The sequence below is a fragment of the Lygodium microphyllum genome, chromosome 23, assembly GCF_053477565.2.
Source record: "Lygodium microphyllum isolate KBCC chromosome 23, Lygodium_microphyllum_v1.1.10, whole genome shotgun sequence".
In the NCBI taxonomy this organism is placed as follows: domain Eukaryota; kingdom Viridiplantae; phylum Streptophyta; class Polypodiopsida; order Schizaeales; family Lygodiaceae; genus Lygodium; species Lygodium microphyllum.
This window is the reverse complement of record NC_141157.1, coordinates 21,631,669-21,651,205: the sequence shown is the minus strand read 5'-3', so window position 1 is coordinate 21,651,205 and position 19,537 is coordinate 21,631,669.

Here is a 19,537-nt window from a genome sequence, read left to right as displayed (position 1 = left end):
GGTCTGTCAGAATGGGAAATGCGTATTTGTCCATGGTGGATAGACTATCCATTGGATGACATTCCACGGCAAGAGATTGAATTAAGAGAGAGTAAGTACTTTGAGAGCCAAACATAGTAAATATGTGGTAACTCTTGCTCTTAGCTATTTGTTTTAGTAATACTTGCCTTATATGCAGGATTTCTAGAACAAAATAGAGTAATTTCTATGCACAAAGAAGAGGATGGAGGAAATGGTACTTTCTAAAAATGTATTTGTTTAACATGAAACTTATCATAACTTTTTAGACTTTTGTGTTTTCTTAACTTTGTTGTTTTTGCAAATTAGAAATGTCCAATACAATAGACATGGTCCCTCATGTTGTGGGGATAAAGGCGACTTGTGGTGGTAGCATGGCAAAGGGTATATTGGATGGAATGCAAATTTTTAGTTTGATCCAAGTAGCCTTGTTTCTAATTTGCATGAATATGATATTATATTGTGTTGACTTCACACTACTTAGGTGCCATTAGTGATGCAACTGTTGATACTACAATGAAGAAAAAGTCCATGGAAAAACGAAAGAATATCCCCTCGATAGATGATGCATTGAAGCATAGCAAGGGTAAGCCAATTTGCATGAATGATAGAGTTTAGGATTTTCATTTAATGAGTCAATTTATTAAAGTATTATTTTGTTGTCTTTATATTGCGTAGGTAATATAAGTGGATCAAATGAGGTTGGTAAAACAAAGCGAAGGTCTAAAAACAAAGAGAAAGTTGTTTCATTGGATGAAGAATTAGAAGGTGAATCAAGTATCATTTTTTGGATTATTGGAGTCATGTTAAAAGTATATTTTTATATTTTTTTGAAGATAATATAAAATCTAAACATTAAACACTAAATAATTTGCTTTCCTTCCTATTTTTCTTTACAACTTTAGGCAAAAAAGATGGTTTTGACATGCATAGCATTTGGAAAGAAAAGGAAAAAAGTAAGGGTCACTTTGAGGTATCTTTGCAACATACTACACCTTCTCGGGCTATGTCGTTCATGAATCACTCTCAGAGCCTATACAAGAGTCTTGTAGACGTCCCGCTATACGCAAGACAGGTATGTAGATTTCTAGCTTTACATTCTGAGTCTTAACATTTAGCCAACATCAATATTTGTAAGTAAACTTTATTTTGATGATAGGATTTCAATACCAAACTATCGTAGATGCTCTATTGGTAGACATGACATCGATCGACGATTTTGCATTGGATGGGTATATTTTATCACCATTCTCTATATACACATCTATTGTAATGGTTACTTATGCTTTGTTATTGTGTTTTCAATTTTAGCATTAAGCGCTTCATGGAGAGAAATACCATCAACTCTTACTAGTGTAATGGTGTCCCATCATATGAGGTTGCTAAGTTGTTGTTTGCAGATTTTCCTACATCTTTGCTTGTTGTTGGCCTTGAGGCAGAAGGTATATTTGCTTGCATTAGTTTAGTTTATAAACTCATGTGATATTGCATGGTCTTATACATCTTTACATTTGAAAGGGATTCCCGAATGGAATACATTTTCTAGTGCACTTGTCAAAGGTGTCATGGACCTAGCCCATAGATTCTAGGCAAATGAGGGGTTCTTGGTGACTTTGGGACTTGCACAAAACTTTGGAAAAGTGCTTAGAGGAGCTCATGCCATTGGATTGAAGATCCATCGCACATGGACTCTCGTGTGTGAGGGTGGATATAGACACCCTGATACTCGAGAGGAGGTAAGTGTGTTGAAGACAAACTTGTAACTTTTTAAAATAAAAGTTGAAGTAGCTAACAAGATGATTCTGCATTGCTAGGTCATGGACCTTACTATTGGCTTGTTTTATCGAGGGATGCATGTCCCTTCATATGATAGAGAGGCTAGCAAGAGGGTTAGCCCATACAGGTTTCCTGCCTCTCGTAGCTTCCTCTTCGAGACAGACCTCCAGGGCACATCATTTGAGCACACTTATGTGGATGGTGTAGAGGTTTGAGGGGGTGCAGAAAGATCACTAGTTTTTTATAGGTGCGTTATACACTCTTAGACTGGTTTATACTTTGCATTGAGATATGTCATGCTTTTGTTATGGATGTTACTAAATGGTTTCTTTTGTAGGTGGCTCCTTGCTACGTTCACAGAGGATCTCGACTATGTGTTGGATATTTTTTCAGGTTGTGGCAGCCTTAGTAGAGCATGCACAGAGATGCATCGTTTTTGCATGTGCCTTGAGGGTGATTTTAGCCTCTACAACCAGTGCTTGGTTGATGTGGCATACGGACCGCCATCTATTCATCCTAGTGATGATGATGATTTCACATGATTTGTAGTTGCATTATTTTTAATATGATGCCTTGTATTGGTAGTGCATGCCATGGGGCTTGATGATGCTCGGGAATTATGTATGACTCTATGGATTTTGGATCTCACTTAAATTGGGATTACTTCATAAACTTATAAAATTATGCTAAAACTTCATGCTTTAGAAGTAGTTGCATACCTATTTTTTGTTAGAGATCAAAGCATTCAATAGTTTGCGATTAGTTTGCAATTCAACATCCTAATATAATTGATCTAATTAGTTTGCAATTGCAAAATAATTAAATTCAAAGCGATAACATAATCAAACAAAAAGCTCCATAAAATAACCAAAAAAATCTAAGTGATGACCAAAAAACACAATATTATTGAGTTTGGGAATTCCCAATTCCCATTTTTGAATATTAAAAAGGTGGCACCCGGATAACATGCCCATAAGTTTCTCAAAACTATATGATGTGACCTATCATTGGAAAGTGCTTGAAAAATGGAATCTATTGAGCTATAGAATGCTTGATTTGGAGTTATAGTGCTCAAATTATGACAAATCCAAAGATTTGACCACGTGTCCCAAACTTATGGAAAATTCCCATACTCCCCAATATGGTGTTAAAAAGCTTCAAGAAGCACTTAAAAAGCTCCAAATGAAGAGCTTGCTAAATAATAGCACTCTCTAAAAAGGGGTTTCTTAATTATGGGTCTCTCTGTTTCTTAAGATTTTGCTCAATTTTTGCAAATGCCTACTCCAAGTTATGTCTACTATCTTGCTTCTCAGTATCAAAAGTATCTTCAGTATACTTTGAGAAATGTTACTAGCCATGCTATTAGAAGAATAAATCTAGCTAGAATCATTGAGCATGTGGAGTTTGATCCCAATATAGACATTATGTTTACCCTATTTGTTGAGACCTTGCACATAGGTTACATTCAATATTTTTGTGTTCACTTGGCTGCCCTTGATCAGAATTACAAGTATAAATGATATCATATGGATAAAATCACATGGGTTAGATAAAGTATGAAAGTAAGAACTTGGGTTGCTTTTCGTGCTTGTACTTAAACAATTAAGGAGCTAGAAAAAGGGGAGAGAGAGAGAGAGAGAGAGAGAGAGAGAGAGAGAGAGAGAGAGAGAGAGAGAGAGAGAGAGAGAGAGAGAGAGAGAGAGAGAGAGAGAGAGAGAGAGAGAGAGAGAGAGAGAGAGAGAGAGAGAGAGTGTGTGTGTGTGTGTGTATGTTTGAAGAAGAAGACGAGGAGGAGGACTCACACCACTAATTCATGACATCTTCGTGCGCTAGTGTGAAGCTGTCACATGAAGTGGCCTATTGTTCTGCACATGCAAACTGCGCAAGGAATGCTAGTTTTTATTAGCTCTTCTTATACCTTATGAATGGCTTCATCTTCATGATGAACTATCTTGATTGATCAATAAAAAAGCATGATATATAACCATGCTTTATCTTAACTTGAATGTAACATCATTCTAGTTGGATATTATCTTTCAAATATAAATCATACATTTGTATTGGAAGCTAAAGTTTATAGTGGTTTTACATTACCATGATGGTATCAAACTTACTAACCTTTTTTTGGCACATAGGTACACTGATACATAAACGACATGGCTATAGATATAGCCGTAGTTTATAGAAATTACACATTAAATTAGACCAGAGAAATAGAATAAGAAACAACCCTTATTTATATGTAGAATTGCAATTTGATCATGATCCTTGTTGAAATGTTTGTTAATCACAATGACACACCACTTGCATCCTTGAAAGCTTCAATCAAGAACAGAAGGAAATGTAGGAGTTAAATATAAGAGAATAGAATAACCTATGAGGTGGATGAGTGGAGGCATAGATCCCTTGCTAAAGTGCAATCATGCCACAAAATGTTTCATTAATGAAAGTGAAGAACCCTTGAGATGCCTTGCTAAAGTGTACTTATGCCACAAAACTTTTCATTAGTGGAAGTGAATAACCCCCTATATAGATGTATAAAAAGTAACGCGAAAGTGTGGCATAAAATCCCATGCAAGTATCATTTATCTAAGTACAATGTAATGTATTTCAATAAGGAAGTGGATAACTCATGATTAATGTGTGTTGTGATAAAAATACATTGATCTTTATTAGTTTAATATCCTTTAGTTCCTGATGATGCAAAAAGTTAAGAATTGCTTTATATTAATTTTCTATAAAGAACTAAACTAGTCAATAGACTCAATTAAACTATTTTTCAACAAAGTAATAGTAATCAAAATAATTTTCTAATAATTGTTAGAAGTTGATTGTTCCCTCATTATAAATAATCAACTGTCATGTCAACTAGTGTCTATATGTATTGAGCTATGTTAAATGGTGGTTAACATTTCTTTACTAGTTAGTCTTGGTTACCATCATAGGGCTTGTGCACTGTTTAAATGAAAATTTGAAGGAATAATGACCCCAACTATATCTAGATATGACCATTTAACTAGGACTAGAGAGGGTGTGTATGTTTGTAGAACAACATGGTGGCCATTTCCAACATTTATTGTAAGTGAAAATAACTCCAAATCTATATCTAGATATGGCCATGTAATTGGGACTAGAGAGGGTGCATATGTGTTGGGAGGTGGGTGTGTACTTAGACAATTTAGGCTCACATCCATATTTTCTTATATTCTCCTATATAGAGAATTTTGACAAAACATAAGCAAATCTCTCTATATACACATAGTGCACAAGATAATTCCCTATTGTCAAAAGTGGGGAATGATATGTTTACATTCTCTTATAGGGAATTCTTAGAAAACATAGGAGTTCTCTCTAATTCCCTACTATCAAAAGTAGGGAATCACACTTTTACATTCTCTTATATAGAAAATTTTGAAAAAATGTAGGAAATTATCTAAATTTAAATATAATTACCTATTGTTAGTTGTAGGGAATATGATTCCCTAGTTAGATATGGGGAATACGTATCTACACACATAGGAAATATTGGAGAGTTTCCTATATTTGATAAAATTTCCTATGTATGGAATGATTAAAAGTTCCTTGTGCATAGCTTTTGGTCTATATAGATGGCTGGTAGTTGAGCATTTTATTGGTCACTCATGCATAATTCATGATAACATATCTCTCGAGACTATCAATCACCTATTACACTACATGACTCATCTCCCCCTCCACAAACATTGCTTGGAACAACATCCATTCCCTCTCCTCATGCATGTAGCCCCATTACTTCCATCATTTATTCACATCAATGTCTCCTTCATGCACCCACTTCTTTCCTTCAATACACGGTGGTTGTAAAATTTGTATCCATGTTGAGGCTCAATCAAGGCTCCTCTATATTGCCTCTATAGCCCCAAGAACATGCAATGCTGGTCTTAGAAAGACCACTCATCCACTACATATTCACTTATTTCATGTAGTCGGCTCCTCTTTCAACCTCATGAAAATAGGCTAATCTACTACATGCATAGATTTCTAGTCTTTCTCAACATGGAGCTATCTAAACTACATGGCAGCTTTGAGTTCTTCATTAGTTACATCTCCTTGATGCCGACCTTTGCAATAGTCATTATTCTAGATTTCAAGTCCATGGACATGATACCCAACATAGGTTTTAATGTTGTTCACACCAAGCTAACCTTTGTGATCGTCCTTCTAAATGATACAAGAACCACCCTTCCTTGACTTTAGTCCTTAGTATATTACCAATATTGCACCCAAAATCTTATGAGTTTGTCATTTAGCACATTGTTGTATATCCTAAAATGGAGCCTTTCTCTTGAACTTATGCACCATAAGTCGTGTCTAGCTTACAAACCTTAAAAGACAAGTCTGATATCATTGTCATTGTCTCTATCGGGTGGATTATCAGCTTGGAACTAGTCCCCACTAGCTGAGGTGGGGTGAGAAGGATTGCCGACAGTGGAAGGGGAGGTAGTAGGGAGTGAGGTGGGTTGGGATTGGGTGGGGCCCAAAGTCAAGGTGCTGCTAGGTTGGGAGTTGGATGGTGAAGTGGTAGGAGGGGATTGTACTATGGTGGTGCTACTACAAACACAAGTATATGTGAGTCTAGAGAGGAGGATATGGAATGTTGTGGTAGATGAGCTCAACCAGGAGCTTCTCTAGGTAAATAGCATTGAGCCAGATTTGATGCTATAATTGGTCATGTTTGAAGATGATTTGGACAAGACATGCCTAGACTCCTTTTTGTTCAAGTTTATGATGGGACTCCACACTTAGAAGGGTGTGGATCCAGTGCCAATTCTTGAGAGAGAGGGCTTGGCAGGCTTGGAGGAGTTGGGTAATAGTAGCCAACTTCAGGATGTTAGAGGTATAGATAGAGGCTTTTTTAGAGAGTGGATTGTCAGGATTGGGATCACTGCCCCCCTTATTCTGGTAGGCCTGAGTCACCTAAGTTGGGGGAATTGACCTTCAATTTTTGGCATGGTTCTTTTCCCTTTGGTCTTAGGCTAGAGGCAACAGTGCTTCAGAGCAGGCATGGGTTTGCTAATTCCTGGCTAGGATGTGGAATGTTGGCCTTCTTTATATTCTAGGCCACTCTAGCACATTCTTCCTTTGGGATGTGTTGCCAAAGAAGATTATATTCCTCTTTCTTGACACAATTCACTAGCACCACCTATTGGCATCTAGATTTGCTTGTCCACCTTTGCATTCCATTGCTCCAGTGTCGTGTAGTGTTTCACAATGAGCTGCCACTTGGGGTTGATGGAGTTGATGTTTGCAAGACAAAGAAGTTGAAGAAGTCCCGGAGCTGAGTTTGGCAGCGATGCATCTTCCTCGCTTAGGGTTATGGCAAGCTTCTCTATGGAAACTTGTTTATGTTATAGTCGGATCCAAGGTAGGGCAACAAGTTGAAACTTGGCCAGTGAGCCTAATGTGGAGTGGGAGTGAGAGGGAGCAGAATTGATAAGGGTATTGTTGATATGCTATGATGGATGGGGTGAAGGGGTCAAGATCAATGCATGAGCAGAGGGAGCAATCTAGGCATCAGAGTTTGCCTCATCCGATTTGTCAAGAAGAGGGGGGATCTAGGAGTAAGCATCAATCATGGTGGCCTAGAGTTCTTATCCGCCAATCTTTCCCATCACTCTACCCACTCCACTTCATAGTTGCACTGGAGTTCTTCAATGATCTCCAAGGTAAGTGAGGTTGTGCCATCTAACTCTCTAGTCTAACCATTCAAGATTGGATAAATGCATTTTTCTGCTCCATTTTCTCTTAGAGAGTGATGGCATCCCTCTAGCCTTTGGTGATGCTCTCAAAGAATGGCGTCCTTTTGTCAGAGTTTCTCAAAGAGGGAAACGTTGGCCTACTTCAGGAAATCCACTTGCACTGCCAAGTCTTGATGATGATATTGCCACCTAGTCAAGAACCCATTGATAAAGTTCAATAACCAGTGGGCCAACTCCCCAATTGAACTCAGGTGAGATGATGAGATGAGCTATTGGGACAAGTTGGCAGGAAGGGGTGTCGCTGCTGTAGGGAATGTGTTGTTGGATTAGTAAGGGAAGAAATGGGGACGAGAGGCTTGGTTCCATCTATAGTCTCCTCCTCCCTTCCTACTTTTGGCATTTTGATTTGAGGAGGGAAAGTTTGGCAGAGAGGCTAGTAGCAGATCTAGATCTTGGGGGATTGGGTTGGTGTAGGACCTTGTTAGCGAGTTTGCTTGGAAGTGAGACTGATTGTCCTTTTTGATGACTTGGTCTTTACTACTTTGCAGGACAGGATCCTCCTCCTTTTTTATCACCTTAGTGATCTCCATGGTGTGCTTGGTGGGTTTGGGGGCGTGCTCTACTATGGCTCTTATCTTAGGATGAGACTAGGAGGTGTCTATCTCTGTCGAGGAAAACTGTTAAGTTGGGAAGATGGGGGGAAAGAGAAGGGTAAAGTATTGGCCACACATCACCATAATGGTTTTGATAGTGAAGTGCCTGTGGGAGAGGCTTTTTGCATGAGGAGATCCAAAAGTATATGCATCCAAAAGATAAGAGTATCAAGAGGGGAGAAGAAAAGATCTGGTACATTTCTTGAGATGATGAACACCTTGGCCTACAACTAGAGGGCCTTGATGAGCAAGAATCTAAGGGCGTCAAGCTTGCCCTTGTGGTTGTCAACAAGGTTAGTTAGGTGACAAGCTTGCTCTTGTGGTTGTCGACAATGTTAGTTGATGATGGGGCCAAAGATTGCTTCCATGGTGGTAGACATCAAGGAGGGATGGTGGGTCTTGTTTGCCATGGGTGGCTAAGCAAAGAATCCTTTGTACTCTCTTTGTGGAGAGCTTGTATGTGTTTCCATGGATTTGAGTGGTGGAGTCATTGATCAGTTTCTCCAAGATGGATTGTGTATCAAGGTGTTAAGGGGTAGAGCTCAATAGGAGGTTAGCAAACATGGTGAGTTGAAGGGACTCAATCCATGTTTGAGCATCGATAATAAGTGTAATAAGGTTGATGGTGTAACCTCCTTGGTGGCAAGCTGGAAGGTTACCATGGAAAAATAGAGGGAAAGAGTGCAAGAGACAAAGAAGGCAAAAAGAGGTGACGAAGAGATGTGCACAAGTTTTGGGCACAAAATAAGGGTGTTGAGGAAGAGATTCTTTCTTAAGGGATGGTGTGATTAATGTGAAAAGATAGTGGCCAATGCATATGCACCACATCGAAAAAATAGGCCATAATCAAACATGATTAGAATGAGAGTGGGTTTCATAAATGAGTGCCGCCTTAGCAAAAGGGTGGACTTTTGAGAGTCAATTGATTTGGAGATGGGAAACTAGTGGAGAAGGAATGTTAGAACCTCATGCGATTGTTGGAAATGGGCATTGGAGTCCTTTAGCATGATACTACTAGAGTTAGATTTCATTGATAGGTTCAGAAGCATCTTTCCTTCTAAATTTATAAGATAGAGTGAATGAGTGCAAGAATCATGAAAGACCCAAAAAGGACCACTCCACCCAAAATTGAGCTTGTTGGGAAGTTTCCCCATCCAAGTATTAAAGACTAGGACATGTTGTCCCTTCTGGAACAATGGTTTTTTAGTCAACTTGGTGCTTCTACTACTAGAGGATTGGACCTCAAACAGAATATAAGTATTGCGGATGTGGTCTTCTAACAATAATTTCCATCTGGAATGGAAATGAAAGTCAGTGGTCTTTCACCATGACTCAAAAACTAGAGACTATACATTCTAGGGGGTAATGGCTTCCAGGTCCAATGCAAGTTTGTACGGAGTCATGCCAGTGTGGCAACTATGAAGGAAGTCCAAAAGGCCCATAGTGTTGCAGGAAACTTAGTGTCCCAATCTTTTTTATTTTGATCTACCAGCTTGGTTAAGATTTTACATAAGACCTTGTTGGTGGACTTAGTTAAGCCATAAGCTTGTGGATAGTAAGGAGAAGATTCCTTATGCACAATGAAAAAGAATGATGTGAGCTCCTAGATGACCTTATTTACAAAATGTGCACCTCTATCACTAAGCATTTTTATGGGAGTACCATATATGGTGAAGATCTCCTTAAATGGACACTTCGCAATTAACTTTGCAATATGTTTGGTAAGGGCCATGCTTCTCTCCATTTGGTATAGTAATCCATTGCCATTAGTATATAGTTGTTTCTTCTATATGCCATAGGTAGAGAAATAGGACCAATGAAGTATGATCTCCACTTTTGGAAACACTATATTAGGAAATTTGGGAATTTCTATGTACTTTGCAAGTCCCCAATACATTTATTATTTGACCACATGGTCAAATCTTGTTGTCTTCCTTAAAGATGGAGTTTATTCTAAATACTATATAAGCTATCCTCCCAAATCTCACTTTCAAATATGGATCAAGATTTAGTCACATGGTTAAATATTTATCACTTATTTGAAAGTAGAACTTAGAAAATTCCCAAATTCTCTAATATGGTGTTTAGAAGGGTTCTTAGCCGGAGTGGCTATATATAGCCACCATAATTCAGCTTGTTGGATTCTCCAAGTTGCAATTTCAGCAGCAAAGTGGCCACCAACAATTCCTTGATAGGCTTCCTCTAGGAGAGCAAGATACTTGTTGGGACCAAAAATGGGCCAAACACTAACTCGCCCAAACAACCCCATGGCCTCGAGGCTAGGAGTGTATATACACTATGAACCGATTTATTGAAAAAAAATGTTTGTAGATACAATCTCTAGATTGTAGTCCAACATGATGCTCTTCTTGACTTTAAGTAGAAGGAGTACCTAAACATATAGGCGACTAGCACCTTGTAACACAAACAAAGGGAGCACCTCTCATCTTATCGCTATGTTCCCACTATAGCTCTCCTATACCCCAGGGATTAGCCCCAGGATGCATTGTTTCAACATATAATACATATGTGTAAATTCTACTCTTCATATTTGTTCCAAGAGATAGTATATCCCTCACCAAATCAGTCCCCAAGGAAATGATTATACAAAACCTACAACATGAGGAGCCTCACATTCATCATGGGTCAATAGTTTGAAACCAACTGCTATGCATCCAAGAGATAGTTCTCTTTATACCATGTCGATGCAATGTAATGCAAAGTGGATGAATTTGAGTGTACAAACATTTTACTTAAATGAAATCAATATTGTGAATATGCTCAAACATTGTTTCCATGATTTTCTTTCACTAACAACTTTGCTGCAATGATAAGGCAATGTCAGACTACTCCTGCCATTTTACCTCTTAATATTTTGAATAAGATTGAAATATGTATGAAAGTGCATCAAGAAAATCAAAATTTGAACCATATTAAGCACATAAACCCCCCCTCTCTTTACTATTTAAGGTTATTCTTGTGATGGGTAGGTTAAGAGGCGTTTCTATGTACAACAAGAAACCATAAAGACCATCGAGCTGCTTTAAGGAAAATACATAACAAAACACAAATATAGTTCTCACTCTACCTCCTGACAAAATCAAAGTATGAAGTCCATGAGGGATTGGCTAAGCATAATCTGATAGATATCTAGAGCTAGTCGCCAACCAACTGCTTCAACATAGATCGACTAAAAAAACTATCAAACGCGTCATCCTAAGTGTGGTAGTTTGACCTACCTACCACAATTGGATTAGGAACTTTGACTAGGCAAGGACTCCTATATCTTGGTCTATATATTTTTCTATTTTACTATACTATTCTATAGTATTTTATACTCGATCATGTAAAAAGGAGGGAGCTAAGCGTATTGTGATCCAAGGAGAATAATGCATCAGCCTCATGTATTGTCTCAGTACCCAAGAACCTACCAAGCTCTGAGATGATACTAAATTCTTTTTCTTTCGCTCGCTTTTATTTTGCTCCAACCATCCTATTTATTTTTTTGGCTGAATGCCATTCCTACGAAGATAAGGTATCAGTTGACTCATCTCCAAGAACCTACCAGGCCTTTGCAAGGGAATAAACATCTACTCTTGGAACTTTCCTTTCTTCATTTACTAATTTTGGAGATTAGAACCCCTTCTTACACACCTCTGTATTCTAGGTGTAGTACTAAAACACAAAACCATAAAATGCACTCGCACCAAATAGACACATGGCCCTCTTGGCCTAGTAAAATAAAGCATTTCACTATGAAAGGAATGGCTCTCTTGGTTGAAAGAAATAAAGCATTTTACACCAAAAGAAATGGCCCTCTTAGACTTATGAAATATAACCATACAACACACCATTCAACAACCTACAGTTGAAAGTAAACCCTTGGTCTTCACATAAGCTCTACTAAAGCACAAAATTAGACCAAGGGATGGGCCGCTCAAACCCTATGCTAAATGCATCAAATTATTAGGTAGCCCCCATGCATAAATGACAAGAGGTTTCTTGCGAACATGTTGTTGAATGATCCTATGCGTCCATGAAATAATAGAAAGATGGTCAATCGCCACTTGGCTCATCACCCATACTAACCATCGGTGACCATAACAAGACATTTCAATAGCAATTCCCATAGTAGTCCTAGACTAATAAGATTGGACAATTCTAATAACCCCTCAAGACCATAGTTGAGAACAAATATGCAAAGCGGTTCCATTGACAAGGAATTAGTTGAAAAGTCACTATCTCAAAAAATTGAACTATATCTAAGGCTACATGATGATACATCTATAGAATGGGATTCCTCACAATATAGTGGATTGGTGGATCACTAGAGCTGCAAGTTGCCTTTCACCAATAAACAATAGATACCACCAAGTCAGGCTATATTAAGCAACCCCATGATTAAGGCCTTGTATTTTGCCATATTATTAGTAAAAGTGGTGCCTAAATGAACTCCCACTTTCATAACAACTCTACGTCAGGGGTCTTTAATAACCATAGCAACACTCACATGCTTAGTGGGCCCTCGTGAAGCTCTGTCAAAATACAAAGTATAGACCCATTCTTCATTAATAGTCCATGCTATACTGATCATCCTACTCGTACTTATGGTAGTCAAAGTCGAGCTGAGAGAGAGGATGTTGGTAGTAATACTACTTTAAATATGGTTGTTCAAGATAAGGAATGGTTATGCCCATTCAATTACATTGGCACCTACTGCAAGTCTAAGTTGGATCTTGGAAGACCTACAAAGGCATTAAGTTTGATGTTAGCATCTACACACTTTATTTTTAAACCCTACCCACCACCCCTATGAATCTACTAAAAGGGCTATAGAGCCATTCTTTCCTATACAGATGATCTTATAAGGGCCATCCCATTTGGGTTCTAACCTGCTAGGATGGACCATGCTTTGAAGGATAGAGTTCAAAAGAATCAACAATAGCCCATGCCATCAGGTCCCCCTAATGTGTGATCCAACCATTTTGGTGATTCCTATTGGGTGCAAGGGCCACATCATCTAGAACATCCAGCTCTTTATTAGATTAGGGGTAAAATCATCGCATTAGAGAGTTTCCAACAACAAGGATTGATGGATTGGGAACTAGCTCCCTTCCTAGTGTGGATGGCCAATCAATAGTGAGTACAACCTCTGGACATTATTAGGTCCATGATTCTAGAAATTTTCATAGTCTAGTTTCTAGCTTCCCTCATAGTCTTGAATATGGAGTATGTTAGCAAAGATTACCACCTACTATTAGAAAGACCTTGGCTAGACCAAGTAAGAATCAGACATAACTAGGATAAAGATAAACTAACTATCTACAGGAATAAACACAAGGTACTGTTTTTGTTGAACAATGTTTCCCCATCCACCCCACACTACCAACTAGCTTCTGTGTAGAGATGAAACAGTCAATATGGTAGAAGGCTTAAGTTACGACAAAGAAAAGGCATTTGTAAAGGCTAATGGTGACTTGCAACCCTAGTGTCTCATTAATATTTTCCAAAATCAATGAACAATACATGCAACCCTAGAGTTTGCAACGTCAAGCCCCAAAAGAAGAACAATAAGAGGACAACAGTCCAGATAGTTCCGGAACTCAAAACCCAAACTACACACAAGGAAACACCAATACTGACAAGATTACTAATGTTGACATCAGTGAAATCTTGAATCAAGAGCACAAGTTCCAAGCACAGATGCAGAATGTCACAAGAGTAAAAGAAGATGAATTGGACATATTCTATGAAAAAAGTCAAACTAGTCAAGATCAATGCTAAACCGCAACCAACATTTTGTCAATAACTCATTTGTTTACTGACCAAATTCAAGGATGTGTTTACATGGGAACATTAAATTTATGAAAGGATTGGATCCTAGAGTGTCTTGGTATGATCTACTCCATGAAGAAGTTTTGGCATTATTGGCTATGACATGCATTTATTTTTCATGTATATCATTTAGTGCTCATCTATCTAGTCGAACAACAAAATGTCACTATGTGACTCGCTTGATGGATTCTCATGTTGCAAGAATTTGAATACACAATCATACATCACCTCAGAACCCAACACATCATTGCAGATTTCCTATTCCACCTTGAATCCTTAAAACCACCAACTGGTATGGAAGATGACTTCTTGAATGCCCAACAATTTACCACAATAGCAAATGCACCAAACCCAAACCCACCAAACCTTCCATGGTCATGGTATGAGGAAACGATGGCTTTCTTGGAAATTTGCATATCTTTGCCTCAGCTCCAGAAGGACTAATGAAAATGAGTACTTCTCTAGAGCTAATGTTTTAACATTGTCATGGAATAGTTGTACTATCACACTCTCTCTCGAGTACTACAAAGAGTGGTCCTCCCCATGGAGTAGTGAGAGTGGGCTTTAAAGCCGATATTAAAGTGCAAAAAGATCCCTAGACCTATAAAAGAGGCATTTTAGTACAATATGATATCATTGTGGATCGAGCTAGAGTTTTTCTAGATGCATTTCAATCCAATGCAAGTGTCTATTCATCAATCAAAGTCCATTTGAACCCCCATTTTAATGGCTACAAGGTTTGGTATTATGAAGTAGCCACTAGATTCGGAAGCCAAAAAACATGTGACGAAGGCTAGGTGGTAAATTTCAACACCAGGAAGCCACCCGCTATCCAATTAGATTGCAATTCTGATATCGTTTGTCCCTCAACCGAGCGGAAATCATTTTGGGTCAAGTGTGAACACAAAGATTTAGACTAGATAAATGGCAGTGTAGTAGTAATCTTGATTAAAGAAGGCTAAACCTTCAAGAAATGAAATGCCATTAGGTGCACATTTTTTTCAATACCTCCTCTATCTCTTAAAAAAATTGCATTTTTCAACTGTCTAATGATAATTCTTTTCTACTCCTAGGCATTGGATCTACTAATTTTTTTCTATTCGTTGCTTCTATTTGTGTGAAAAATGTAGTATTCAACAAGGGTCAAATTTTAATCTTTCTCTCTCCTCTTTCTCTGTCTCCATAAATATGATTCATATGGACTCATAGAATGAGGGGGAATGATTGCCAATTCGTGACTCATTGGAATGCAAGCGATAGATCAAGAAGATGCCAACGAAGCATGACTGGCTATAAATGAGCCTTAGTGGGGCCTTTGGTTCTCGAAATACGACAGAATGTGTATGCCATTCTATGTGTAAGTGGACTTCCTCTTGGTTCTATGATGTATAATAGTTTTCTATGGTTGAAATTAGTTTCTGGTGTTTAAAAATGGTTCATTCTATAAAAAATATCAATATTAGCAGCAAGTCTTAATCATTTAGCTTACCCACATTTTTATGTTTTAGTGCATATTTAATACTTATATTATGAAAAAACATACATGAAAACATCTTTTAACCTACCCATCGTAAGCAAAACCCTAAACAGTAGGGAGAGAGGAGGTTTTGTGTGTTGAATATGGTTCAAAATTTGATTTGTTTGCTACACTTTTCATATAGGTTTTAATCTTATCTTAAGTATTAAGAGGTACAATGGCACAAAGTAGTTTGGCACTACCTTATCATCGTAGTAAAGTCATTAATGAAAGAAAATTATGGAAAGAATATTTGAGCACATTCACAATGCTAATTTTGTTTAAGTAAAGTGTTTGTGCACTCAAAGTCATCCACTTTGCATTGCATCGCATCGACATAGTATAAAAAGAACTATCTCCTGGATGTATCACTTGGTTTCAAACTATTAACCCACGATGAGTGTGAGGCTCCCTATGATGTAGGTTTAGTATAACCGTTTCCTTGTAGACTGATTCAGTGAGGGATATACTATCTCCAAGAACAAATATTGTGAAGAGTGGAGTTTGTGCATATATGTTATATGTTGAGATGGCGCATCTTGGGACCAATCTTTGGGGTGTAGGAGAGCCATAGTAGTGGGGCCACTATGATAAGCTAGGGGAGGGGTGAGATTTTCTATATATTTATGAATGCAACAAGGCTTAGTATTAGCTATTTCCTATCCCAAATCTGGGAGGCACAACTTTATCATCCTATTGCATTCACAAGCCAAAAGTTGGAAATTTTAGAGTTTTATTATAACTATTTGGAGAAGGTTTGCTTGCCTATCGTATTCACCACCAAGAAGTTAAAACACTATATTCTTTATGAGAAGGTGGTGTTCTTCAACTAGGTAGAGGGATTGTTCTTATTATTGAACAAGCTTCAATCCCCTGATCACCTAGCCAAGTGATTGATCTCTTTGTAGGAGTTTGACTATGAGATTAGGAGCAAGCCACCAAAGCTACAACGTATCGTAGAGTGTCTAGTAGATTTTGGTGAGCCTAAGGAAGAGTGGCAGATATTAGTGACTAGGAGGACTTATGTGAAATTAATGCAGTCTCTTTTCCATCATGGTATGTGTCTATCATGCATTGTCTATCAACCCAACAAAAACTCTTTCTAAATCTGAGAAGGGGAAGATTAAGTTGTCGAAATGTGGGGGATCTAGAGCATGGCAGATGCGGAAGCTACGGAGGTTGAAAGAGGAAGAAGAAACTCATGAATACATTGACCTTGACAAAGACAAATTGTCACACAAGTGAATTAGGTTCCAAGATTGAGACTTGGACTCATAAACACGATCTTGTGTATGGATAGTGACATTGACACTTTACTAGAAAGAAAAGAGTGCTATCATTGCATTAGAAAAAGAGTGCAAGTACAATGCTTTATAGGATTTGAGTGGTGGTACTTTCTCCTACTGTGCATATGGGATTCTGGTCTTGAGCCCTCACTGCTCCTCACAAAGGGACTGAAGTAGGTGTGATTGCATTGCAAATATCTCAACACCCCTCCTCAATCACAACCAAAAGTACAAAGTATGTAGAGGCTTTAGTGAAAGCAATACCTGCAAAGTGTGGGCACACCATAAACATGGCAAAACACCAGAGGTTGTTGTAGAAAATGCTAGGTGTGAGTACCACAAACATGATGGACATTCAGAGACTATAGCACGGGCCTCACAAAGTGTACAAAGGCTGTAGTACAAGAATAACCAAGGAGTTTACAAGTTTATGTCTGAGGGATTAGGGCTAGGAAATACAAAACTAAAAAAGTCTATCTGAATAGAAGGACTGATGAGTTTTGTCCTTCTTTTGCTGGTCTTCTTCTTCTTCTTCTTCCTTTGCTCCATTTTCTTCTTCTTTTTTGAATGCAACTAGATAGGCCTTTTGGGACCTCTTTCTAGCATGGCAGAACTTCTCGGTGTGTTCGGTCCTTTTACAGAAGTCATAGAAGAGTTGATCCTTCTTGCCTTTGTACCTATTGCCAACATATAATGCATGCTCATCTCTAGAGATACTTGGTTCTTCCTTAGTTTTTAGCTTCTTTTCCTCCTCTAACAGTGATGCCTAGATATCAACAAGTTCAGGATTTGGCATGTTGATTAAAGTTGTTGATACATTATTATATTCAGGAGGCAAACTCTTAAGTAGAACATCGATGCAAACATCTTCTTCCATTTTAATGTTGATTCGTGCAAGTTGGGTTAGAAGTCCTTCCATGTAATTTAGATGTGTGGCAAGTGATGTGCTGGACTTCATTGCAAGCCTGAAAAACTCAAATAGGAGACCATACTTTGATGATTTAGACTGTGCACCGAACAAGGTGTCAAGTCTCTTCCATGTATCCTATGAGGTCTCACAGTTATCCACATGGTGGATATAACTATCGTCTAGCTCTAGTTTGATAATGGCCTAAGCCTTATCATTATTATTTTGCCAAGTTACAGCAAGATCGGCATCACGAGGCTTCTTTTCTTTTCCAATGGTAATGGCCCAGAGGCCCTTCTTCATCAGGATGAGTTTGATGCGGGTCTGCTAGGTGTGAAACCCGACTCCTTTGAAGCAAGCAGTTGGAGAGTCTTTGCCCATGTTAGACTTGCCGGAATAGTAGCAAATCAAATTTAGAATTATTAGATTTGAGCAACAGAAGAGTTGGTTGAGAGACATAAGTGCTAAAAAGCACTAACTGAGTGTCAATGAACACTATGTTTGAGTCTTTTTGAATTTGCAAAATCCTTTACTCTTTTTAAATCCAAGTCTAACCTTCCCCTTCTTGATGTGATGTTGATACCTTCAAATCTGAGTGACAGAACTTTAATGAACTTTAGAGAGTATTTCTCAGTGATTAAAATCAATGTTGATAACTTCAGTGAGAGAAACAGTGAAAAATGTCATAATTTTGAAGCTTTGGCTATGGCTTTTGCATTAGGGTTTCTGGGGGCAGCCTGATTTTTTGCTGATTCTGGGAGATATAGTGGATCATTTTCAAATTTTTTTTAAATGGAAATGTAGCTCTCTTCAAGGTCTATCAAAGCCCTTTGACAATGACCAACATTGTTGTGTGTACGGGCTGAACGAACTGTACGATTAGAAACATGCACGAATAGGACAGCGAGCTTGTGTTCACGCAATTCTGATTTAGATGATCATCAATATCTTGGTTTGAAGTGCCAAGAAGAAGTGCCCTAAGCAAAGGAAGATATCTCCAGAAGAAGAAATCTCACTGAGATATGGCTTGGTTTGAGAGATATGAAGGCTCCAAGCAAGGTAGGTACATGTTGGCTATGGCTGCCAAGAAGATCAAGTGGAGATGGAGGTGGAAAATGAGAACCATGAGCTAGACTTGAGTTTGACTTGAGGTTAAGAGGTACTGAGAGAGCAGAGAAGGGAGTTATGCCATGCCTGACTGGGCTCTGATACCATGTCAAAATGTGCGGGATCTAGAGCATGGCAGATACGGAAGCTATGGAGGTTGAAAGAGGAAGAAGAAACTCATGAATACATTGACCTTGACAAAGACAAGTTGTCACACAAATGAATTAGGTTCCAAGATTGAGACTTGGACTCATAAACACAATCTTGTGTATGGATAGTGACATTGACACTTTAGTAGAAAGAAAAGAGTACTATCATTGCATTAGAAAAAGAGTGCAAGTACAATGCTTTATAGGATTTGAGTGGTGGTACTTTCTCCTACTATGCATATTGGATTCTGATCCTGAGCCCTCATTGCTCCTCACAAAGGGATTGAAGTAGGTGTGATCGCATTGCAAATATCTCAACATAAGTAGTAAGCACTTTGCTTTTCAATAATAGCAGGTATCTTATATAGAAAAGTTGCGGTAGAGATTTATTGTCATTGTGTGATGCCTGATGAGGTACCCTTTATTCTAGAAGAATGCCATGATTCACATGTGGAGGCCATTTTGCTAGATAGTTCACCACCCAAAAAGCTTTACGTGCTGGCTATTGGTGGTCGACAATTTTCCAAGATGTTTTTGTATATGTTAAGCATT